At 40.3% G+C, this 27,025-nt stretch overlaps 1 protein-coding gene and 1 non-coding gene across 4 annotated transcripts in view; both read right to left on the bottom strand.

The window, feature by feature from the left end:
* BICC1 (BicC family RNA binding protein 1) overlaps positions 1 to 27,025 on the bottom strand; it is a 347,769-nt gene that overhangs the window by 307,828 nt on the left and 12,916 nt on the right. The window lies entirely within an intron of this gene.
* Positions 25,801 to 25,873, bottom strand: TRNAG-UCC (transfer RNA glycine (anticodon UCC)). The gene has a single exon. It is a non-coding gene; the product is annotated as a tRNA-Gly (tRNA).

Below are 27,025 nucleotides of genomic sequence, written 5' to 3'. Positions count from 1 at the left end.
TACCCAGCCACTTTGGAACATGGTTTGACATGTCATAAAGCTAAACACAGTCTTCACATGCAACCCAGCAATCACACTCCTAGGAATTTATCCAATGCATTTGAAGATTTACATCCACACAAACAACTGCATGAGAATGTTTACAGAAGCTTTATTCATAATAGCCAGATCGAAACAATCTCAACAGGTAAATACATTTAAAAAAAAAAAAAAAAAAAGGTCTTCCAGGAACTTCCCTATGATCCAGTGGTCAAGACGCTGTGTTTTCACTGCAGGGGGCTCAGGTTCAATCCCTGGTCAGGGAAGTTCCATGCCACACAGTGCAGCCAAAAAAAAAAAAATCATCTTCCACACAATGGAATACTATTAAGAAAAAAAAGAGTGAACTGTATAAAGCCATGCAAAAATAAGGATGAATCTTAAAAACACACAACTAAGTAAAAGAAAGCCAGTCTGAAAAGGCCATACACTATGATTAGATTTATGTGACCTTCGGAATAAAGGTAATATTATATAGTAAACAGTCTGTCATTGCCAGGAGGCTGGAAAGAAATGAGTTGAATAGGCAAAGTACATGGGATTTTTAGGATGGTGAAAGTATTCTACATATTATAATGGTGACTATATGACATTCTGCATTTGTCAAAACCCATAAAACTTAACAGCATAGAGAGAAAACCTCAGGGTATGCAAATTTTAAATTATTTAGAAAGTTGGAAAATCCCAGAATGGAATGCAGACAGTGACAAAAGAATATAACAAACGTATGAAATAAATTCACCGCAGAGGTAAATGCTGACCTAAGTATCCTTAGAAGTAAGTGCAGTGTGACTATGTATAAAATAGGTCACTAATGAGAACCTACTGTTTAGCATAGAGAACTCTACTCAATTCTCTATGGTGATCTAAATGGGAAGAAAACCTAAAAATGAGGGGATATACGTATACATATAACTGATTCACTTTGCTGTACGACAGAAATTAATACATTATAAAGAAACTATACTCCCACAAAAAATTTCTTTAAAAGACAACAAAATTTAAATTTTACCATTTGCAACAAGATGAATAGACTTGGAGTGTATTATGCTTAGTGAAATAAGTCAGACAGAGAAACACAAACACTGCATGATATCACTTACATGTGGAATCTAAAAAATAAAACAAACCAGTGAATATAACAACAACAAAAAAAAAAAACAGATACACAGACATAGAGAACAAACTACAGAAGTGTTTATCAGTGGGGAGAGGGAAGGAGGAAGGGGCATCATAGAGGCAAGAGATTAAGAGGTACAAACTAAATTATGTATGAAATAAGTAAGCTATAAGGATACACTGTACAGCATAGGGAACACAGCCAATACTTTAAGGTAATTACAAATGGAATACAGTTTTTAAAAACTGTAAATCACTATGTTGTACACCAAAAACAGACACTATTGTATATCAATAAAAACATTTTTAAAGAAATAAGTGCGGTGTGTAAGGGAAAAGGCCAAAGGAAGTGTGCATAAGCTCTGTTGATAAAATTCTTTCTCACAGCGGGTATTTATAAACAATTCTAAAACCATCATATACTATGTTCTGGACTTGGAAAATTAAATAAACGATGGCTCCTGGGAGCCAGATTTCCCACTGTTGGAGTGGGTGTTGGCCAACAACAGAAGAAAGCTCTAATGATTCATGCGGTAACAGATTCGAGTTGCAGCAATCAGTTCTGAGCACACGTTTGTTGTTTTTCAGTCTCTAAGTCATGTCCAGCTCTTTTTGTGACCCCATGAACTGTAGCCCACCAGGCTCCTCTGTCCATGGAATTCTCCAGGCAAGAAGACCGGAGTGGTTTGCCATTTCCTTTTCCAGGGAATCTTCTTGACCCAGGGACTGAACACTCATTTCCTGCATTGGCAGGCAGATTCTTTACCACTGAGCCACTTGGGGAGCTCATATTTAGCTTAATACAGATACTGCTGCTGCTACTGCTACGTTGCTTCACTCGTGTTCGATTCTGTGCGACCGCATAAACGGCAGCCCGCCAGGCCCCACAGTCCCTGGGATTCTCCAGGCAAGAACACTGGAGTGGGTTGCCATTTCCTCCTCCAGTGCACGAAAGTGAAAAGTGAAAGTGAAGTCGCTCAGTCGTGTCCGACTCTTAGCGACCCCCTGGACTGCAGCCTACCAGGCTCCTCCGTCCATGGGATTTTCCAGGCAAGAGTACTGGAGTCGGCTGCCATTGCCTTCTCCAATACAGATACAGAAGGGTGCAAATAGAAATATTTAAAAATATGAGTGTGTATGGCTTACTACACACAATATAGCTTCTTGCTCTGTCAACTGAGAGGGGCTGTAAACAACACAACTCAGTAACAATGAGCACGCCAGATCTTGCTTTCTGATCCCATTCTCCCATAAAAGAAACCAGGGCTCCTTAGAGAAATGGCTGATTCTAGAGCTGGCCAAGGAATATAAAGATGAGCTTAGCTATCTTGCAATGCTAGAAAGCGACTGCTCAAAAAAGAAAGAAAAGGCACCAACACTGGGGATACATCAAAGCGACACAGGAACCAGGTCAAAGAGCTCCCAATGGCCAAAGCTGGAACAATCTGAGCACCAAAATAAAGGAGTGCTGCCTTCTACCCCAGAGTATAACATAAATATGCATAGTCTATACTGATATAACAAATGACTGAATAAAGAAATAAAAGTGGGGCTCTTCCCTGCTGGTTCAGAGGTCAAGACTTTGTGCTTCTGATGCAGGAGGCAGAGGCTGGACCCCTGTTTGGGGAACTAAGATCCCACATGCTCAGAACATGGCCCCAAAAAATTAATTAAAAATAATGATGATGATTAACAAATTTTTTAAATAATCAACAAATAAAGAGATAAACCAGTAATCAATAAATAAGAAGTAAACCAATCTCCCATGCAGAAGAATTCCAAATATTACCTAGACTCTCCCCTTACAAGGAGGTAGAGCAGAAGTCCCTACTGAAGTGTGGGCTGAACATCAGCACTTCCTTCTGGGTCCATTATAGAAAGAGGAAATGTTTAAAGAGCATCATTACAGTAAAGAAACCTGACAGATACTACGTCAGCCAAGCGATCAGGATTAGCATCAATAGTGACAGGTCATATAGATGATATGTGGTGAAAACAGTACTTCACCGCTCTAGTCTCACTCCCCAAAACTCATCACCCTAGCTGAACCAGGAGAAAAACCTCAGACGAACCCCCAAATGAGGGACATTCCTAACCAGTACCCCCTCAAACTCATCAAAAACACGGGGAGTCTGAGAATCTGTCAGCCAAAAGGAGCCTAAGGAAATGTGACAATTAATGTAATGTGGTATTCTGCATGGGATCCTGGAAGAGAGAAGGCACATCAGGTAAAAAAAAAAAAAAGAAGGAAATCTGAATAAAATATAGATTCTGAGTCATAACAATATACCATTATTGTGAAAATGTGCCACACTAATGTAAGGTGTTAATAATAAGAGAAAACAGGGTGGGCTATATGGGGACTCTCTACTATATTCACTATTCTGTAAATCTGAAACTGCTCTAAAATAAAGTTTATTTTTTAAAAATTCTACTAGAATGAATTAAAAATTCTCACCAGGGAAGAAAATCATACGTTATTTCTCTAGGTATCAATTTAAACACATCTAAAAGTCTAGCACATTCTTTAAATATTAAAAATAAAATGAAGCCTGATACATTTACAAGGCAGGAGGCCAAACATTATCATTTTTTTAAAGTGTGTCATTTTTTTTTAAAAAGTACAAACATCCTTTGGATTGCAAAACTGATACTTTAATATTGATTTTTTTCTTAAGTATTTGAAACTACTGATAAGATAATAGGACAACAAATTAAATTATGATAATAAAAGGACCATTCATTTTAGGTAAAACTGTGGTCAGCCATGGTCATTTGGCTCTGGGTTTTTTCCTGCCACCATAAGAGCCACTGAATACTGAATCCCAGAGGTGACTCCTACAGGACTGGTAACCAGGGTTTCCCGCTACCTAGAGGAGTGACAAGGCATCTTTCTGTACTCTGTACTTAAGTCTGAAAATAAGTACTATGTTACTTGGCCCATAATTACTCTTTTATTAACAATCTGGACTTGTTATCAATAGTAAAATCAAGAGACTGATGACTGATCAACTATACTTCAATAATATATATTTTTAGTTTGGAGTCTAAATGTAAAAAAAAAAAATCAAATTTCTACCTTTCTGTTTGAACAACGGGAAGATCTGGCCACACCTGGCTTGCATTTCCAGAGGACAACCTCATGCCACCGAGCAGAGCTGTCCCCTGCAGGCCAGGCACTGCCTCTCTGGTTTGCCTTATCCCCCCATCACTCCCTGATTAATATCCCAACCCATTTCACTTATTACGTATAGCTCTACAGTCTTCCACCCTATTACTTCTGAAACCTGAAAACAACAAACGTGGAGACACAGCAACAATATCCATAAGCTAATACAAATAATATTATTATTGTTTCATGACCCAGAAGTATCCCTGATCCATGTAATCAGAGGCAATGCTACTAAAAATGCCAAAACAGCATTAATTGCTTCATTCTGGTTTAAGAAAGAAATCATGGATTAGGGTAGATATATCATGGACAAGACAAGATACAAATACAGCACGCCATTAATTCCCATTTACCTTTAGGAACCTAGAATAAGTAACAGGATGGTCATGGGTTCATTCAGTGAGACAAAGAGGAATAAGGCTCTGGGCACTTGTGTGCACTTCTCTTGGAGCTAAAATAATTGACAACCCAACTAGCTTGCTCCCTAGAGTGTCCCCCCTCCAGAGTTTCTAAAACCTCTAGGGCACTAAAACATCACCAAATATAAGAAAATGGAGAGCCGTCTATGGGGTCGCACAGAGTCGGACATGACTGAAGCGACTTAGCAGTAGCAGCGGCAGCAGAACCTGGCTCGGAGAGGATTTGCTGTACGTTTTACAGAAAATAACTTGATAATCTTCTTTGCATAATAAGTGAACTCCACAAAGGACATGTTAAAAGACCTTCTAGAGACAGCAGGACTAATGAGTGGGTTGGTTTGTTTCACTAAGGTGGAATATGCAATTTTGGGCAGCAGCAAAATTTCTTGGAAAAAGGGAAAAAAAGAGGCCTGGAGCTGCCACCAGAGGGCTAACTTCACCCTCTCCCAAGGCAGGGCCCTGCCTCTGTAGACAGTGTTTGTCCAACAAATATCTGAAGAATAGAAGCCAGATTCTGAGCCTAATTGGAGCTCACTCACTCTTCTTGACATTTTCTATTTCTGTTACATATATGCAATAAATTGAAAGAAAAACTTTGAAGTCAAGTTAGTTCCAGCTAGTCATCATCATTTATGTCCAAGAGACAAGACATATCCTCAGATACAGAAGAAAAACACCACAAATTAGTATCAAACCTTATACTCTCGTATCTAATAAAGGAGTCACAGAATCGCAAACAACTTGAGGCCATAGTGATATATACTCTTAAGGATAAAGTTGAAATTTTCCATTTTAAACTTTGAAAGAATGAAATTATTCGCAAAAATATATCCAAGGGGTAACTTTTGAAGCAACCTGCTAGAGTACACGGAGAAGGCAGTGGCACCCCACTCCAGTACCCTTGCCTGGAAAATCCCATGCATGGAGGGGACTGGTGGGCTGCAGTCCACGGGGTCACAAAGAGTCAGACACAACTGAGCGACTTCACTTTCCCTTTTCACTTTCATGCATTGGAGAAGGAAATGGCAACCCACTCCAGTGTTCTTTCCTGGAGAATCCCAGGGATGGGGGAGCCTGGCGGGCTGCCATCTATGGGGTCGCACAGAGTTGGACACGACTGAAGCGACTTAGCAGCAGCAGCAGCAGCAGCTAGAGTACATCTATGAAAGTGTAAATATAAGTATTTAATTACAAACCAATACTACAATAATAGCACATCTATACATCTTAAACTAAAAGATGACTAAAATAATCTAAAAGGCAAAGCTAAAGTAAGCAGTGTAATAGGAGTAACCACGTATTACTTTTAGAGTAAAACAAGCGCCATTTATAAAAAGCCTGTAGTATCTAAAAATGCTTTGAATAATAATTCAGCTATAGTTTCAAATTGTTTCCAAGCCTTTAATTTGGTACTGAATAACCTGAATCAATGGACTTTTTGTTTTCCAATTACTTATTCATTTGCTTAGTCTTCATAAAGTTTCTCCTGAAAAAAGTACTGTGGTTAGGAAAACTATCCTATGCAATCCTTACTACAGCCATATCATGCTAAAGAATACACATTTATAATATTCATTAGCTAATTCACAATCTAGAATAAAGTGAGTTTTTTGTAATAATTACAAATAGTCAAGGATGCATTTGATTAGATGGAGAAGACTCCATCACATAAAAGAACTGAATGTCATATCAAGGCAATGGGTCCCACTAACAGAAACTAAATATATAAAACTGTACATCCACAGAAACAAAACTCATTGTACTCTGCCATCCTCTAAGTCCCCCAGTCCACTGCATTACATGGCATAAATTCTATGAGAACACAGTCCACGGTTACTCAAAGAGACACTCCATTTGTTGCAGAAAGGGCAGATATTTTTATATTTAAGAAGTTACTATGAAAGAATATGCTGACTTACTTATTGCAATAATTATATATCTAGACTATTTTAAAGTTCAATTCTAGCCAAAATATTTTCTTAAAACATCAAGGAGTAATGTTGCAAAATGAAAACCAAAAATATAAGTATGGGTCTTTAATGAAAAATTCATTGAAAACCAAGGAATAATTTGTAACAAAACCACAAGTGAAGTTTCATATAAATTCCCCTTAAAAGTTATTCCCTCTGAAGCTTACTGTCTCATGGCTTGTTTTCCTCCATATCTTTAAAATTAGAAAAACAGCAATCATTTGATGAAAAGAAAACAATTCTGTGAAATTCGACTTCCAGTAGAGACAGACAAGGTAAAAGAGACCCTCCTATTGTGGTTAACTAAAAAAAGATGAACATTTTTTAAAATCCACTTGCAGGCATCACAGCATCAACAAGAGATTGAAGAACTGCCAAGCCAGGATACAGTGAAGAACAGAAGACCAGGAATGGGAAAGCAGCATCGAGTGCCTTCTCCATGGGAACATGTGCTGATTTCAGGGGGAGCATCTGAGAACCACCTCATGCCCTGCACAACCTCTCAGTGAGAAGCCAGAGAGCCAGGCACTGGAGTTATGTAAGAGGATATGAACTTGAGTTTGAGCAAGCTCCAGGAGATGGTGAAGGAGAGGGAAGCCTGGAGTGCTGCAGTCCATGGGGTCACAAAGAGTCGGACATGACACACTGAACAACAACAAAGATGACATCCTACTGAACAAATGCATCACCAAAGTGACTGTCCAGATAGCCAGGAAACACGAAAAGATGCTCAACCTCATTAGTAATCAAGAACGCGCACAATTGAAGCCACAGTGGAATGCTGCTACATCCTCAACAGAATGACTACAATATAAAAGATTTACAACACCTATCAGTGGCAAAGTTACAGAGCACCTGGAAAACTCTTAAGACTGCAGATACAGTGCAAGGTGGTAATGACCACTTTGGAAAACTGGCAGTATCTTCTAAAACAAAACATATTCTTACCATGTAAAATTTGCATCCCAAGGCACACATCCAAGAGAAATTAGTCCATCAAACTACATACACAACAACACTCATAGCAGCTTTATTCATAATAGCTAAATGGAGAAGGCAATGGCACCCCACTGCAGTACTGTTGCCTGGAAAATCCCATGGATGGAGGAGCCTGGTAGGCTGCAGTCCATGGGGTTGTGAAGAGCTGGACATGACTGAGCGACTTCACTTTCACTTTTCACTTCCATGCATTGGAGAAGGAAATGGCAACCCACTCCAGTGTTCTTGCCTTGTTCTTCCCCCAGGGACGGGGGAGCCTGGTGGGCTGCCATCTATGGGGTCGCACAGAGTCGGACACGACTGAAGCGACTTAGCAGCAGCAGCAGCAACAGATAAAAAATAAATGACTGTCAGTACAATAAACTGGTATATGCATACAATAAAATACTCCAGAGCAAACAAAAGAACAAATATGCAGCGATAAACATATTTAAATAAAACTAAGGAAACTGGTCTCCAGCAAAATTTGTATTATAAAGTAAACTTAAAGGGTTTTTTTTTTTTAGAATGAAGGTAAACATTACATAGAAACTTGGTTGTTAAGGAAGAAATGAAAAGCTAAAAAAATGGCAAATATGTAAATAGATTCACAAACTTATCCTCTTGATTTCTTGAAAATACACATGACTGTACAAAACAAAAATTTATAACATTGTACTGTGGGGTTTCTAATTTGTGGCAGCGGCTCAGTTGTGTCAGACTTTTTGCGATACGTGGATGATAGCCCGCTGGGCTCCTCTGTCCATGGAATTCTCCAGGCAAGAATACTGGAGTGCATAGTCATTCCCTTCTCCAGGGTATCTCCCCAACCCAGGGATCGAACCCAGGTCTCTTGCATTGCAGACAGACTCTACCATCTGAGCCACCAGAGAAGCCATAACACGTATAGGAACGAAATAATAAAAACTGGAGGACTTGAGGATGCATAGTGTTATACTATATCTACTATTCTAAAAAATAAGGAAAAGAGCTACTGCTAGAAATCTAAAGTTAAATGGAAATTTTATAAGAAATCAATTAACCTAAAAGAAGGCTGGGCAGGAAAAAAAAATCAAAGAAGATGCCATTATATATTTGTTCAAACCCATATAATGTACAACATCAAAAGTGAGCCCTAGTGTAAATTATGGATTTGGTGTGATTACGATGTGCCAATGCAGGGTCAGCAGTTAGAACCACTAAACTACTCTGGTGGGAGATGTTGTTAATGACTATCCATGTGAGGACAGGGAACGGATGGGAAAACTCTAAAACTTCTGCTCAATTTTCCTGTGAACCTAAAACTGCTCTAAAAAATAAAGTCTATTGAAAATAAAATTAAAAAACAGATGAGACAAATAACAAATAGTAAAGTTACAGTAAAAAACAACAGTAAAAATCCAACATCAATAATCACATTAAATATGTATGGAACTAACAGTCCAATAAAAAGGCAAGGGTTGTCACATGGAGAGGATAAATTATGATATGTTCATACCACAGAAAACATTCAGCAATGAAAATCAATAAACTCCAATATATACAATATAGATCAATTTCAAATTTTGAGAGAGAAGGCCAGACCCAACAGGTTATATACAATATAATTGCATTTAGATGAAGTTTAAAACAAGGCAAAACCCAACAAACTATACAGGGATGGAGATTCATATATAAAACACACACACACACACACACGTGGCAGAACTATATGGTAAACTAAAACAGATACTATTCTCCAATGAAGAGACTTATGACTTCAAAGGAGTAGGCATGAGGTTAGTGCTTCTGCTGCTGCTGCTAAGTCGCTTCAGTCACTTTCCTGAGATGCTGATAACATTGTCTTTCTTGACCTGAGTGGTGTAAATCATTTATAATTCACTTTGGCTACATTTCTTGTATCTCGATTAAACTTGACGATTCAAATGATCAAAAACAAAAATCGCTCTGAAATGACTGACTAGACTGTTGTTGTTGTTTAGTTGCTGTGTCTGACTCTGCAACCCCATGGACTGCACCACACCAGGCTTTCCTGTCCTTCACCATTTCCCAGAGTTTGCTCAAACGCACATCCATTGAGTCGGTACTGCTATCCAACCATCTCACGTTTGAAATGTTTGGATGGAAACAGTCATAATAAAAGCACTCAAAAAAAGTATATTTAGAAAAGGCACTCACGGTGATAAAACACAGGAAAATTCTGTATCACAAGTTCAGTGCCACAAAGTTTTCAAATTCATAAATATAATAATCATATAATGTTCCTTGATTAGCTATTTTCTAAATGTGAAATTCAATTCAATTTTGTAATGGATAATAAAAGTTTACCAATGACTAGGTCAATTCTTCCAAAAGGTTTGAGTTTTTCATTACTCCAAAAACTGCATAGTCTTATTTTCAACACTAGCGTAAGACTTTTCAGGTGACATATTTTGGTATATTTTGAATTAATAGAAAATCGGACAACATAAGCATGACTGAAAGAATGCCAGCTTCATAGAAGGTAGTTTCTTTTGTCTTCTTAATTAAAAATTACTGTGAAGCCACCCATGTGCCAATCCAGGACACATAAGAGATGCAAGTTCAATCCCTGGGTCAGGAAGATCCCCTGGAGGAGGGCATGGCAACCCACTCCAGTATTCTTGCCTAGAGAATTCCAAGACAGAGGAGCCTGGTGGGCTATAGCCCCTGGGTCACAGAGAGTCAGGTACAGCTGAAGTGACTTAGCATGCACACATATGAAGATCCAGAAAACAGACCTGTGATTGCCAAGGGGAGGGATGGGAAGTTTAGAATTACAGATGCAAACTATTATATATAGGATGGATAAACAACAACAATTTCCTATTGTATAGCACAAGGAACTATATTCAAATCTTATGATAAACCATAAAGGAAAAGAATATGAAAAATAATAAATACGTAAAACTGAGTAACTTTGCTGCAGAGCAGAAATCAACATAACATGGTAAATCAACTATTCTTCAACACAATTTTTTTAATTACTGTGAAAATCATTGGCCGGATGAGTTTAACAGCTTTCACTCTTAGTGTATACAATTCAAGTAGGTATAGACTTTTTTCACCCAAGGATTAACCTCTCTCACCTCCCATAGCAACAACAAAAATATCTAGAATTTTAAAATAGCTTTCTTCAAGACTTCCTTGGCAGTCCATGCTCTCAATGCAAGGAGCACTGGTTTGATCCCTGGTTGGAGAACTGTTCCTGCTTTATTGACTATGCCAAAGCCTTTGACTGTGTGGATCACAATAAACTGTGGAAAATTCTGAGAGATGGGAGTATCAGACCACCTGACCTGCCTCTTGAGAAATCTATATGCAGGTCAGGAAGCAACAGTTAGAACCGGACATGGAACAACAGACTGGTTCCAAATAGGAAAAGGAGTACGTCAAGGCTGTATATAGTCACTCTGCTTATTTAACTTATATGCAGAGTACATCATGAGAAATGCTGGGCAGGAAGAAGCACAAGCTGGAATCAAGATTGCCAGGAGAAATATCAATAACCTCAGATATGCAGATGACAGCACCCTTATGGCAGAAAGTGAAGAGGAACTCAAAAGCCTCTTGATGAAAGTGAAAGAGGAGAATGAAAAAGTTGGCTTAAGGCTCAACATTCAGAAAATGAAGATCATGGCATCTGGTCCCATCACTTCATGGGAAATAGATGGAGAAACAGTGGAAACAGTGTCAGAATTTATTTTGGGGGGCTCCAAAATCACTGCAGCTGGTGACTGCAGCCATGAAATTAAAAGACGCTTACTCCTTGGAAGGAAAGTTATGACCAACCTAGACAGCATATTCAAAAGCAGAGACATCACTTTGCCAACAAAGGTCCGTCTACTCAAGTCTATGTTTTTCCAGTAGTCATGTATGGATGTGAGAGTTGGACTGTGAAGAAAGCTGAGCACCGAAGAATTGATGCTTTTGAACTGTGGTGTTGGAGAAGACTCTTGAGAGTCCCTTGGACTGCAAGGAGATCCAACCAGTTCATTCTGAAGGAGATCAGTCCTGGGTGTTCTTTGGAAGGAATGATGCTAAAGCTGAAACTCCAGTACTTTGGCCACCTCATGCGAAGAGCTGACTCATTGGAAAAGACTCTGATGCTGGGAAGGATTAGGGGCAGGAGGAGAAGGGGACGACAGAGGATGAGATGGCTTGATGGCATCACCGACTCAATGGACATGAGTTTGAGTGAACTCCAGGAGTTGGTGATGGACAGGGAGGCCTGGCGTGCTGCAATTCATGGGGTCGCAAAAAGTCAGTCACGACTGAGCAACTGAGCTGAACTGAACTGGAAAACTAAGATCCCACATGCTGCACAGGACAGCCGAAAGTCTTTTTTGTTTAAAAAATCTTTATTCTTCTCCAACACTAATTCCAATTCACCCTCAGAGATTTGGGTAGGCCAGGTGTGTTCTCACATCAGTTGGAGGTCATGAACTCAGACGTGGCTTTACTCAGTTAGTGGACACAGGAACCCTGGGCGTGCTGAATTCGAAGAGGGACACAGCTGAAGGAACGCTTCCTCTGCCACATTTCCGAGCACTGAAGTCAAGTGTCCCTTCTACGGATGACAAAATGAGCACGAGAAAAAGGCACATACACCTTGGGGCAGTGGAAAAACATGGTCATTTGATGCCACCTGTTTCTAATTTCCAGAAAATTTAATTCTAACATGTATAATTTTGAGGCGAGGGGCTTGTTTTGCTTTTTGGTGTTGAAAGAGAGTAGGTGGATTTATGTCTCCAGTGGACTCTGGCACTGCTACAAACTGCACAAATGCATATATTCCTGAATATGGAGTGATCTGAACTTACACAGCACTGAGTCAGAGGTTCTAGATCCACTTTCCAAATCTAACTGCCTCATCACCAAGCTGCTGCTGCTAAGTCACTTCAGTCGTGTCCAACTCTGTGTGACCCCACAGACGGCAGCCCACCAGGCTCCCCCGTCCCTGGGATTCTCCAGGCAAGAACACTGGAGTGGGTTGCCATTTCCTTCTCCAGTGCTCGAAAGTGAAAAGTGAAAGTGAAGTCGCTCAGTCCTGTCTGACTCTTCACAACCCCATGGACTGCAGCCTATCAGGCTCCTCCGTCCATGGGATTTTCCAGGGAAGAGTACTGGAGTGGGGTGCCATCACCTTCTCCACCTCATCACCATGGCCAACCTCAATTTCTCTGCCTCCAAAATTGGGAAACTAGTTTCTTAAGAATGATTAAGAGATACTGAGAAATGTTAAAATGTTCAAAGACTAATCATGTATTACCCCTAAATAAGTATATCCTGATGTGTGGCATAACAGGGAAACATATTAATTAGTGATGCCATAACTAAGTACCATAAACTAGATGGCTTAAACTATAGCAACTTGAACTGAAAATTTAAATTTAAAATTCTGGAAGCTAGAAGACCAAAATGAAGGGGCTTCGAGGCTGGCTTCTTCTGAGCGCTGAGGGATGGCCAGGTTCTCCTACTGTGTCTTCACACTGTCTGCCCTCTATGGGTCTGTGTGTCCAAATTTCCCTTTACAAATACATCGGTTATACGGGATCAGGGTCCACCCTCATGATTTCACTTTGATTACCTATGTAAAGACCCGATCTCTAAACAAGGTCACATTCTGAGATTCTGGGGGTCAGAACATCAACATATGAATTTTGAGTGGACACAATTCAATCTATTAATATGACATATACAGACATATATGTATGTGTATATTATACATATGCATGTATATATGTTCTTTTCACTTTCATGCATTGGAGAAGGAAATGGCAACCCACTCCAGTGTTCTTGCCTGGAGAATCCCAGGGACGGGGGAGCCTGGTGGGCTGCCGTCTATGGGATCGCACAGAGCCGGACACAACTGAAGCAACTTAGCAGTAGCAGCAACAGCAGAACCGTTCTAATCAATTATCATGACAATTTAATTGTACTGCTTTTCACTGCACTTTTAAAGTTTTTTTTACTGAAGTATTATTGATTTACAATGTTGTGTCAATCGCTGCGGTAAAGTGACTCAGTTATGTATACATTTTCTTGTATCTTTTCCATTATGGCTTATTACACAATACTGACTGTAGTTCCCTGCGCTATACATTAGGACCTTGTATTTTATTTCATCCTACTTCTAAAGTGTCTCATATCCCTAGTAACGTGTATTTTTAACACAGTGTGTGGCATTTTTAATTCTTTCCTTTCTAGATTCATAGCACAGATCGCACTTACATATCCATGCTTCAAGGCTTAACAGAGGTGTTTCTAGTCAAACAGCCTGAAACAAACATTCAAAATAGGGCATTCTTTGCAATGGAGGTAAAGATTATAGTGTAACCAGCAGGAATGTGCAAGCAGGCAATAATTTAATTTAGTAGCTGAGCCAAACCATGATAGTCCACTTGAAAAATAAAGAAATCTGAGAAAGTGATACTGTTACAATTGTTAACTATGGAATGCAAGAACATTTAAACTTCAAGTCATACAAATCCATTCCGTATATTTATTTTTTTAAAGAAATGTTTATTCAGTACATTTGGGGTTTGAGAGCTTGAAAATAACTGAATCCCTTTTCCTGTTATAGGCATGTTAACACCAAATGTAAATGCTATTACGTGGTTCCAGTTACCACAGGAACCTGCCTTCATGCTGACTTATTTTTACGCATCTCTCAGAAGGAAATATTCATGGTTCAAGTTTCAAAGGATTTGTTTTCACCCTTGTGAAATGTACAAAGTGTTCACCTCTTGAAACTTTTAACAAAAGGTAAAGAATTTGCCAGGATTCTTCAAGTGCTTTTGCTCTTTCATTTTGAAAACTTTTAAATAGTTTTTAAAAGATCGTGACTGGTTATAAAGGTTTACCTAAGGCAAATCTGTCATGTCAGTCATATCAGGTTAACATGACAACCAAAAATGAGATGACAGCGCACAGGAGTTTTCCTTTTTTGGATTTTTATTGTAGTCAATAAAACATAAAATTTACCACTTCTTAACCTTTTTTAAGGTTTCTTTGCAAGTAACTCCAAGATGGCGGAATAGAATAATGTGCGCTCACCTTCTCCTGTGAGAATTCCAAAATTACAACTCACTGCTGAACAACGATCGACGGGAGAATGTTGGATCCCACCAAAAAAAGATACCCCACGTCCAAGGGCAAAGGAGAAGCCCCAGCAAGATGGCAGGAGGGGCAAAACTGAATTTAGAATTAAACCCCATAACCGCCAGAGACGCTCGGAGGGCTCTAACAAACCTTGTATGCACCAGGACCCAGAGACCCCACAAAGACTGAGCCAGAACTGTGTTTTAGAGTCTCCTGAGGAGGTACGGGTCAGCAGTGGCCTGCTGCAGGGGCAGGGGCTCTGGGTGCAGCAGACCTGGGTATGGCATAAGCCCTCTTAGAGGAGGTCGCCATTAACCCCACCACAGAGCCGCCAGAACTTACACAGGACTGGGGAAACACTCTCTTGGAGAGGGCACAGACAAAAGCTTATGTGCACCAGGACCCAGGAGAAAGGAGCAGTGACCTCACAAGAGACTGACCCAGACTTGCCCATGAGCGTTCAGGAGTCTCTGGCAGAGGCGTGGGTCGGCGGTGGCCTGCTGCAGGGTTGGGGGCACTGAGTGTAGCAATGTGTGCATGCAGGGGACTTTTTCATTACCCCCACCGTAGTTTGGCCTCAGGTCAAACAACAGGGAGGGAACACAGCCCCACGCATTAACAAAAAACCCGATTAAAGATTTACTGAACATGGCACCACCCATCAGAACAAGACCAGGTTTCCCCCTCAGTCATCTCTCCCTGGTCATCTCTCCCACCAGGAAGCTTCTTCCATAAGCCTCTTATCCTTCCCCATCAGAGGGCAGGCAGAATGAAGACCACAATCACAAAAAACTAACCAATCTGATCGCATGGACCACAGCCTTGTCTAACTCAATGAAACTATGAGCCATGCCGTGTAGGGCCACCCAAGTCAGACAGGTCATGGTGGAGAGTTCCAACAAAAATGTGAATCACTGGAGAAGGGAATGGCAAACCACTTCAGTATTCTTGCCTTGAGAACCCCATGAACAGTAGGAAAAGGCAAAAAGATAGGACACTGAAAGATGAACTCTCCAGGTCGATAGGTGCCCAATATGCTACTAGAGATCAGTGGAGAAAGAACTTCAGAAAGAATGAAGAGACGGAGCCAAAGCAAAAATAACACCCAGTTGTGGATGTAACTGGAGATGGAACTAAAGCCCAATGCTTTAAAGAGCAATACTGCAGAGGAACCTGGAATGTTAGGTCCATGAATCAAGACACAATGGAAGTGGTCAAACAGGAGTTGGCAAGAGTGAACATTGAAATTTTAGGAATCAGCTAACTAAAATGAACTGGAATGGGTGAATTTAACACAGATGACCATTATATCTACTACTGTGGGCAAGAATCCCTTAGAAGAAATGGAGTAGCCATCATAGTCAACAAAAGATATGAAATGCAGTACTTGGATGCAATCTCAAATATGACAGAATGATCTCTGTTCGTTTCCAAGGCAAACCGTTCAATATCACAGTAATCCAAGTCTATGCCCCAACCAGTAATGCTGAAGAAGCTGAACAGTTCTATGAAGACCTACAAGACCTTCTAGAACTAACACCCAAAAAAGATGTCCTTTTCATTAGAGGGGACTGGAATGCAAAAGTAGGAAGTCAAGAGATACCTGGAGTAACAGGCAAAATTGGTCTTGGAGTACAAAACAAAGCAGGTCAAAGGCTAACAGAGTTTTGCCAAGAGAGTGCACTGGTCATAGCAAACACCCTCTTCCAACAACACAAGAGAAGACTCTACACAAGGACATCACCAGATGGTCAACTCCAAAATCACACTGATTATATTCTTTGCAGCCAAAGATGGAGAAGTTCCATACAGTCAGCGAAAATAAGACTGGGAGCTGACTGTGGCTCAGATCATGAACTCCTTATTGTCAAATTCAGACTTAAATTGAAGAAAGTAGGGAAAACCACAAGACCACTGAGGTATGACCTAAATCAAATTCCTTACGACTATACAGTGGAAGTGAGAAACAGATTCAAGGGATTAGATCTGATAGACAGAGTGCCTGAAAAACTATGGACGGAGGTTCGTGACATTATACAGGAGGCAGTGATCAAGACCATCCCCAAGAAAAACAAATGCAAAAAGGCAACATGGCTGTCTAAGGAGGCCTTACAAATGGCTGAGAAAAGAAGAGAAGTGAAAGGCAAAGGAGAAAAAGAAAGATATACCCATCTGAATGCAGAGTTCCAAAGAATAGCAAGGAGAGATTAGAAAGCCTTCCTCAGCAATCAATGCAAAGAAATAGAGGAAAACAACAGAATGGGAAAGACCAGAGATCTCTTCAAGAAAATTAGAGATACCAAGGGAACATTTCATGCTATATGGGGACGATAAAGGACAGAAATGGTATGGACCTAACAGAAGCAGAAGATATTAAGAAGAGATAGTAGCAATATACAGAAGAACTGCACAAAAAAGATCTTCATGACCAAGATAACCACGATGATGTGATCACTCACCTAGAGCCAGAGATCCTGGAATGTGAAGTCAAGTGGGCCTTAGGAAGCATCACTATTAACAAAGCTAGTGGAGGTGATGGAATTCCAGTGGAGCTATTTCAAATCCTAAAAGATGATGTTGTGAAAGTGCTGCACTCAATATGCCAACAAATTTGGAAAACTCAGCAGTGGCCACAAGACTGGAAGAGGTCAGTTTTCATTCCAATCCCAAAGAAAGGCAATGCCAAAGAATGCTCAAACTACCACACAATTGCACCCATCTCACATGCTAGCCGGAGAAGGCAATGGCACCCCACTCCAGTACTCTTACCTGGAAAATCCCACGGACGGAGGAGCCTGGTAGGCTGCAGTCCATGGGGTCGTGAAGAGTCAGACACGACTGAGAGACTTCACTTTCACTTTTCACTTTCATGCACTGGAGAAGGAAATGGCAACCCACTCCAGTGTTCTTGCCTGGAGAACCCCAGGGACGGTGGAGCCTGGTGAGCTGCCATCTATGGGGTCGCAAAGAGTCGGACACGACTGAAGTGACTTAGCAGCAGCGGCAGCACATGCTAGCAAAAAAAATGTTCCAAATTCTCCAAGCCAGGCTTCAACAGTATGTGAACCGTGAACTTCCAGATGTTCAAGCTGGATTCAGAAAAGACAGAGGAACCAGAGATCAAATTGCCAATATCCACTGGATCATCGAAAAAGCAAGAGAGTTCCAGAAAAACATCTCCTTCTGTTTTATTGACTATGCCAAAGCTTTTGACTGTGTGGATCACAACAAACTGTGGAAAATTCTTCAAGAGATGGGAATACCAGACCACCTGACCTGCCTCTTGAGAAATCTGTAGGCAGGTCAGGAAGCAACAGTTAGAACTGACATGGAACAACCGACTGGCTCCAAATCAGAAAGGAGTACATCAAGGCTGTATATTGTCACCCTGCTTATTTAACTTACATGCAGAATACATCATGAGAAACACTGGGCTGGATGAAACACAAGCTGGAATCAAGATTTCCAGGAGAAATATCAATAACCTCAGATATGCAGATGACACCACCCTTATGGCAGAAAGCAAAGAAGAATTAAAGAACTTCTTGATGAAAGTGAAAGAGGAAAGTGAAAAAGTTGGCTTAAAACTCAACATTCAGAAAAATGGCATCCAATCCCATCACTTCATGGCACATAGATGAGGAAACAATGGAAACAGTGACAGACTTAATTTTGAGGGGGGGTTCCAAAATCACTGAAGATAGTGACTTCAGCCATGAAATTAAAAGATGCTTGCTCCTTGGAAGAAAAGTTATGACCAACCTAGACAGCATATTAAAAAGCAGAGACATTACTTTGCCAACAAAGGTCCATCTAGTCAAAGCTATGGTTTTTCCAGTAGTCATGTATGGATGTGAGAGTTGGACTAAAAAGAAAGCTGAACACCAAAGAATTGATACTTTTGAACTGTGGGGTTGGAGAAAACTCTTCAGAGTCCCTTGGACTGCAAGGAGATCAAACCAGTCAATACTAAAGAAATCAGTCCTGAATATTCATTGGAAGGACTGATGCTGAAGCTGAAGCTCCAATACTTAGGTCACCTGATGCAAAGAACTGACTCACTGGAAAAGACCCTGATGCTGGGAAAGATTGAAGGCAGGAGGAGAAGGGGATGATGGAGGATGAGATGGTTGGATAGAATCACCAACTCAATGGACATGAGTCTGAGTAAGCTCCAGGAGTTGGTGATGGACAGGGAAGCCTGGCGTGCTGCAGTCCATGGGGTCACAAAGAGCTGTACACGACTGAGCAACTAAACTGAACTTTTCTTAAATATACGGTACAGAAGTGTTAACTGTATGCACAGTGTCGTGCATCAGATCTCTAGAAGTTCCTCATCTTTGAAAATGGATGCCATAACCACTGAGGACTCTCTGCTCCCCTCCCCTCAACCCCTTACACCAGCACTATACTCTATGTTTCTAAGACAGACTATCTTTGATGCCTCATATAAGTGGAATCATGCAATATTTATCTTTTTGTGCCTGGCTTACTTCACTTTTCACTTAGTATAATGTCCTCAAGCTTCATCCATGTTGTAACACATGATAAGATTTCCCTCCTTTTAAATGTGAGTTATGTCCTGTTGTATGTACATACCATCTTTTCTTTATCCATTTATCTGCTGATGAACATTTAGGTTGCTTCCAACTCTTGGCTACTGTGAATAATCCTGTAATGAATGGGTGTAAAGCTATCTCTAGAATGTTATTTTCAACTCTTTTGTATCTATACCCAGAAGTAGGACTGCTGGATGATATGATAAACTTATACCAAGGCTTTGATTTAGCTTGTGCTAAATCATTTTTTAAATTCATAGCTTTGAGGTATTTTATTATAAAAACCTGGTACTCATATAAATGAATAAGAACTTAAAAGTCATCATACATTTACTTCATTTTTTAGTTTGACCTCCTAGGAAATCTTTAGCTTCATTGATTTTGGCCACTATACAAGAAGACTTACACCTAATTTTAATGCTGCTTCCCATTTTGTCATTTGGGGTTCAAACCCACGTCACTGCTGACCCATCGGGTTTTTTAGTAGCATGCTGTTTAGTCTCCATGTGTTTGTTCTTTTCCCATTTTTCTTGCTATGTCTGATTTCCAGGTTCATACCATTGTGGTCAGAAAAGATGTTTGAAATAATTTCTATCCTCCTAGGTCTTTAATTCATTTTGAGTTAATTTTTATATATGGTGAAAAGTAAGGGTCCATGTGAATCCTTTTCAATGTGGGTATCCAGTTTTCTTATTACCATTTGTTGAAGAGACTATCCTTTCCCCATTGTATAGCCTTGGCACCTTGGTCAATGAGAAGGTTTATTTCTGGGCTCTCTATTGTCTATATGTCTGTCTTCATGCTAGTACAATTATGGGCATTTTTAAGATTTTTTTTTTTGCAGCAGTGGGTCTCCCTTGCTGCACGTGGGCTTTCTCTAGTTGTGGTGAGTGGGGGCTGCTCTTTGTTGCAGTGCAGACTCCTCATGTGGTGGCTTCTCTCCTGTTGCAGAGCAGAGGCACTAGGCATGGAGGGCCAGCAGTTGTAGCTCTCGGTCCCTAGAGTATGGATTCAGTACTTGTGGCTCACGGGCTCAGTTGCTCCGCTGGATGTGGGCTCTTCCCAGACCAAGGATCGAACCCGTGCCCCCTGCATTATAAGGCAGATTCTTAACCACTGGACCACCAAGGAAACCCTCAATTGTTTTGATTATTGTAACTCTGTAATATGTTTGAAGTCATGAAGTGTGAGGCTTCCAACTCTGTACTTCTTTCTCAAGACTGGTTTCACTATTTGGGATCCTTTGAGATTCTGTATGAGTTTTTAGTTTTTTTCTATGTCTTCAAATATGTCATTGAGATTTTGATAGAGTTTGCAATATAGATAGTGACGTGTTTTTATTCCTTTCTCATTTTCTTTTGTGCATCTATTATAGGAATTTTCTTTACCAGAGAACTTATTCCATATGTTTTAGTGATTATGAACTCCCTTGGGTTTTATTTGTCCAGGAAGGTCTTTATTTCTCTTTAACTTCTGAAGGGTACTTTTGCTGAATATAGCATTTTTAGCTGACAAGTTTTTTTCTTTCTTTCTTTGAATAGATCATTCCAGTCCCTTCTGACCTATAATATTTCTGCTAAGAAATCTGCTGATAATCTTACACGAGTTCCCTTGTGACATAACAAGTTACTTTTCTCTCATTTCTCTCAAGATTCTCAGTCTTTGATTTCTGATTGTTTGATCACTTTGCATGGACATTTTTTGGGTTCATCCTAGTTGGACTCTTAGGCTTCTTGAATTTGGATGTTCATTTCCATCCTTAGATTTGGGAAGTTTCCTGCCATTATTTCTTCAAAGAAGCTGTCTGCTTATCTCTCTCTCCTCTTATAGTATATATTGGTCCATAAATACCTAAGGCTTTTTTCACTTTTCGTCTTTTTTCATTTCATTCCTCTGAATCAATAATTTCAAATGAACTGTCTTAAAGTCACCGATTCTTTCTTCTGCCTGACCAAGTCTGATGTTGATCCCCTCTAGGGAATTTTTCAATTCAGTTACTGTATCCTTCAGCTCCAGAATTTGTTTGGTTCTTTTTTATAGTTTTTCTTTGTTGATATTCTCACTTTGTTCATACATTGCTTTGTTTATTTTATTTACTGTGTTCTCTTGCAGCACACTGAGGTTCTTTCAAATGATTATTTTGAATTCTTTGTCAGGTAACTCATAGATCTTTATTTCCAGGGTCAGCTTAAGGTTTACTTCGTCCGCTTGATTGGTCCATGTCTTGCTTTTTTGTGTGCCGTGTTATTTGCCTTGTTATCTTATGATTTTTCACTTAAAAAAAAATAGCCACCTCTCCCAGTCTTTATAGATTGGCCTCATTGAGGAAGACTTCCATCAATCATCCCAGCAAGAGATTCTGGAGGCCTTTCAAATCTTTCAGAAGGTTTGCCTCTTCTCTGGGCATGCTGGGAAAAGAAAGTCGGCTGATTTCTTTTTCATGAGGCTCTTGCTCCCTCTAATGTCTGTCTGCAGTACTGCAGGTTTAACTATGCCAGATCCCCATCAGTACTCCAAGTCAGGCAAAATAAAAACCAATCCCTTGGGTAGTTCCCCTAAAAGCTGGAAAGTCAAAGGTGTGTTCCACTATTCTCTTTCCATTCCAAGGGAGAACCAGCAAATTGGGCTTTTTCTCCGAATTTCTAGCTTTGCTGGCTTAGGAAAGGGGCTGGTGTAGATGAAATGAAACCACTTTGATAACCCATTTTACTGCTGCTATTCTTGTCTTTGAGCTTGTCGAGGCATTCTCATAATGACCCTTGAATTGTATATTGTTATTAAGTCAGTGTTTCTGTCAGAGAGTGAGTTCTGGAGCTTCTTACTCCATCATCTTTCTGGCCACACAAAGATTTATTTCTACAATCTCACATTACAGCAAACTCAACAGAAACACACACAGTAGAAGTCATCAAGAATTTACAGTAACAACTTTGATTTAGAACAAAGAATATGTAACATTTTAAACATCCACTTACCTCTCTCCCTTTTTTTTTCTTTTTGCATTTAAAGTTTATGAAGATATCATACAATACACACCATCTCACCCACCACTTCATCTCTGATTCCAGTCAGGCTACAGTAAAAGGCTCTGTTCACGTGTAAACTGACTTTGTACTGGATAGCTGCTGCTGCTGCTGCTGCTGCTAAGTCGCTTCAGTCGTGTCCGACTCTATGCGACCCCATAGACGGCAGCCCACCAGGCTCCCCCATCCCTGGGATTCTCCAGGCAAAAACACTGGAGTGGGTTGCCATTTCCTTCTCCAATGCATAGAAGTGAAAAGTGAAAGTGAAGTCGCTCAGTCGTGTCCGACTCTTAGCGACCCCATGGACTGCAGCCCACCAGGCTCCTCTGTCCATGGGAGTCTCCAGGCAAGAGTACTGGAGTGGGGTGCCATTGCCTTCTCCAGTACTGGATAGCACTCATCTCAAACAGTAAACAGACTTCTCACTTCCTGCTCTGGAAGTCTGTCAGATGTCTTCTGAGGCTGGTAGGTGTCACGTGTATGTAACTCAGAACTAAAGAGGTAAATCTCATGAGGCAACCTGTGTGTGTGTGTGTGTGTGTGCACGTGCTCAGTTGCTCAATCGTGTCCAATTCGGCAACACTATGGACTGTAGCCTGCCAGGCTTTCTGTCTACGGGAAATTCCAGGTAAGAATACTTGAGTGAGTTGCCGTTTCCTACTCCAGGGGATCTCTCTGACCCAGGGATCAAACCGGCACCTCCTGCACTGACAGGCAGATTCTCTACCAGAGCGACCTGGGAATCCTCAATCCTCTTCAAAGAGGGACAGAAGTTGATAGACAAATGATTCTTTCAGAGTCACTTAGATGTATGATTCAGGGATGCAGACTCTGGAATGCACCAGAAACAGCAATTACCCTCAGAGGTAACCAAGTCAATTATGCATCATTGTATTGGCTTTGCCTTCTTCCCCATATGACTCCCTTTATTCCCTCACTTCCTCTCCTTGAGAGCACTTCCCAAATAAACTAGTTACAACAAGCCTTTATCTTGTGGGATAGAGGTAGGCAACCCCAGACTAAGATGCACATTAAGTAAACACAGCCTTATTCTACGGGATGTCCTTTTCTTTCCTATTAACAAGTTTAGGTAGATTTTCTTTTCTACTAGATTGTATTCTTTTTAAAGGTAAAAGGCCTCATTCACTGTGCAGTCCCCAATGCATGACCTCATGATTTTAACACATACAATAATTTCCCACCACGTTTTTCAAATGGCCTTGCTATTCCTGAATGATTTATTATGAGAGACAATTTTCACAAGCTTGAAAGCTAATCATTTATGCAGAACTTCCTTCATATTCAAATCCATTTTTCTATTTTTTTTTGTTCAATCCTGCTTGCTTAGACTTGGTCAAATAAACTTTCCATAGATAATTCATCCCAGATATTCATTCACTGCTGATAATTTGGGGGGCTGTGCTGCATGGCTTGCGAGATCTTAGTTCCCCAACCAGGGACTGAACCTGGCAGTGAAAACACCAAGTCCTAACCACTGGATTTCCAGGGAACTCCCCGTAAATATACTTTTGAAGCGATCTTTCTGTTGAGGTGACAATATGACTGCCAGCAATGTTTTACTAAATTATAGATCCCTATAAGAAAATTAAAACTCTGTATCTTGGATTTCTATTTCTCATATAAAAATTTTTTTAAGAAAAACATTCCCCCTGGACTAAAACATTTTATATGACTGCTCCTCCAATACTGAAGCTAAACATACATTTTCCTGACTTTTTAAAAGTAGATCAGCATAATCAAGCAATTTAAAAAAATAAAAGCCTGTCACAATATGACTTTGAATGGCACTTCATAAGTTCACCATATGATAAAGAAATTAACTCAAAACATAAATAATACAACCTTCAGTGGTATTCTGTACAAGATAAGAAATACTGTGTTAGTTCTCAATAATCAATACACAATTAAATCAATGCTGAAAATACTTAAAATGTGGGCATACAGATGTCTTTTTAACTGAGATTTTCCTCTAATGAACATTAGGGCTTCCCTGGTGGCTCAGATAGTAAAGAATCCACCTGCAATGCAGGAGACTTGGGTTTAATCCCTGGGTCAGGAAGATCCCCTGGAGAAGGGAATGGCTACCCATTCCAGTATCCTGGCCTGGAGAATCACATGGGCAGAGGAGCCTGGTGGGCTACAGTCCATGGGGTCACAAATAGTTGGACATGACTGAACGACTAACACTTTCACTTTTTTCTAATGAACATTATTACGTTTCCCAGCTACATTTCTCTAGTGGTTTGTATGACAGATATAAACCCTGGCACATGAAACTTGATAACTGGACACACTGGCAAAGGAGGAAGGAAAATGTGACAAAAAGATGCTACTTGGGGAAGCATAGTCTCCTTTGTTCATCTAACACAGTATGTCAACACCAACAAGTCTCAGCTATGATGTACACTGTCCTTCCTGCTCAATTACTGCAGAAACCCTTACATTAGCTAACATAGAGCCCACAGAATACACAGCACTGTAAACCTGACTGCCAAGATGCCAGAAAGCAGAGCTTGTGGTCAGCTGTCTTGGAAACACTCACTCCTCCAAAGATACTGCAACTGTTTTCATTTCACCATCTTCCCCCATTTGCTGTGAATGCTCATGTGTGCGATTCAGATCAAGGCAAATTCCTACCAAAACTACTCATGGATGTAGAGCTGAGTTAGCCTCTAACACCACACGCCATTAGTACTGGGTTTATATCGCATACTGTGCGAAAGACCCAGAATCCTGGGGATGGAAAGGATTTTAGGGGGCAGCTAATCTGAACCCTAAGAGGTTAAGTGACTTGTACAAGGTGACAGTGTCAGGGGAAAGACCAGGTCATAAACTCAAGTTGCTCAAGTCATCCACTGTACTGGGAGATACTGGGAGAAGTAGTTTATCTCGCTCCTACCTAAAATACCTTAGTGAATATCCTCATGTAATGAACAAACTAACATAAAAAACCATCTCTTACTTAGATGGTTTTAAATCATATTTACATATTTAAACAAGTATCTGGAAATGTATAGAATAAAAAGAAGAATATTATAATAATAATAATAATAACAGTAAAAATAATAATCTGTAACCAAATACACTGAAAAATTATATTCACTTTGACAAATTTCAATTTATAAAACTAATGTAGTTCAGACATAGACACAAACCTCGCTTGAATGAAGTTCCGCATATCCTCATTCAAAACGCCACATTCATGTATTATCACTAGGAATATAACATTCGACTGGACTCGAAGGTGCAAAAAGACTACCTTGCATGTGGAGAATTACTCTGCCTTACTTACTTAAGTAAGGCAAAACTATTTTGTGTCTTTTTTTAAGGCTTTATCTATTTATTTTTGGCCACACCACAGGGCATGTGGGATCTTAGTTCCCTGAGCAGGGATTGAACCCACACTCCCTGCAGTGGAAGTGCAGAGTCTTAACCACTGGACCACCAGGGATGTCCCTATTTGGTGTTCCATAAGGTCAAGCACGTGCTTTAGCTTTAAAGCTCCATCCTATGAGGTCAGTGCAGGTCCACCAGCCCAAAACAGGACAGTCTTTAATCCAGATCCATCATGAGTCATTTACTGGGTAAATGACTGGGTAAATTACTGGGTAAACACACACAAGTTATTTTTCACAGCACGGGGCTAGATGCTACAGAAGAACAGGAGGTGAGTTTGAAACACAAAGACTATTAGGTACAGGGCACCAACAACGAGCCAACTTTATACACATTTTCATATAATCTTCACAATAACCCTAGGAGACAGGTGTTATTATACCTGTTTCACAAAGGAAAGGACAGAGAAAACCTAACCAAAGGTAGCAGAAGGTAGTGCTTTGGAACATCTGCACTCTCACCAAGAATCCTAACCCATCTCCATGCCTACCACCACAGCCCTCTGCATTTCAGCAGGGAACTGATGAAGCACTGAAATCTGTTCTGGACTAGAGCTGCTCATCCTAGACTCAGATTTGATACGTCTCCACAGTATATAAGAGCTTTGACTCTACAACAAGGAAAACTAGTGTCTAGATCCACTCAGAATTCCAAAAATTCACAGGAGTTACAGCCTTTTTGTCCATAAAACAAAGATCCAAACAGCATCTACATCTCATGTGCTGTTGCATGAGAGGCTGAAATGACTGCAGAGGCATAAAGCACCAGAACACTGCACATAATCAGTGCCCAATTAAAGTTGGCAGCTGCTTTAAAAATTACCATCTTTTAGTAACTATATTCCTCAAAACTGTTTCCTCGGAATATAGTTCCAAAGGAGAGAAAAGCTATGTAATTCACATTCACTATAAGGCGCTCCTGGAAGGTGAAGTCCAGTGGGCCTTAAGCATCACTACGAACAAAGCTAGTGGAGGTGATGGAATTCCAGTTGAGCTATTCCAAATCCTGAAAGATGATGCTGTGAGAGTGCTGCACTCAATATGCCAGCAAATGTGGAAAACTCAGCAGTGGCCACAGGACTGGAAAAGGTCAGTTTGCATTCGAATCCCAAAGAAAGGCAATGCCAAAGAGTGCTCAAACTACCGCACAATTGCACTCATCTCACACGCTAGTGAAGTAATGCTCAAAATTCTCCAAGCCAGGCTTC

This window comes from Bos taurus, chromosome 28 (genome assembly GCF_002263795.3).
Source record: "Bos taurus isolate L1 Dominette 01449 registration number 42190680 breed Hereford chromosome 28, ARS-UCD2.0, whole genome shotgun sequence".
Taxonomy (NCBI): Eukaryota; Metazoa; Chordata; class Mammalia; order Artiodactyla; family Bovidae; genus Bos; species Bos taurus.
The sequence above is the reverse complement of the archived record's forward strand: the minus strand, read 5'-3'. Positions and strand labels throughout refer to the sequence as shown.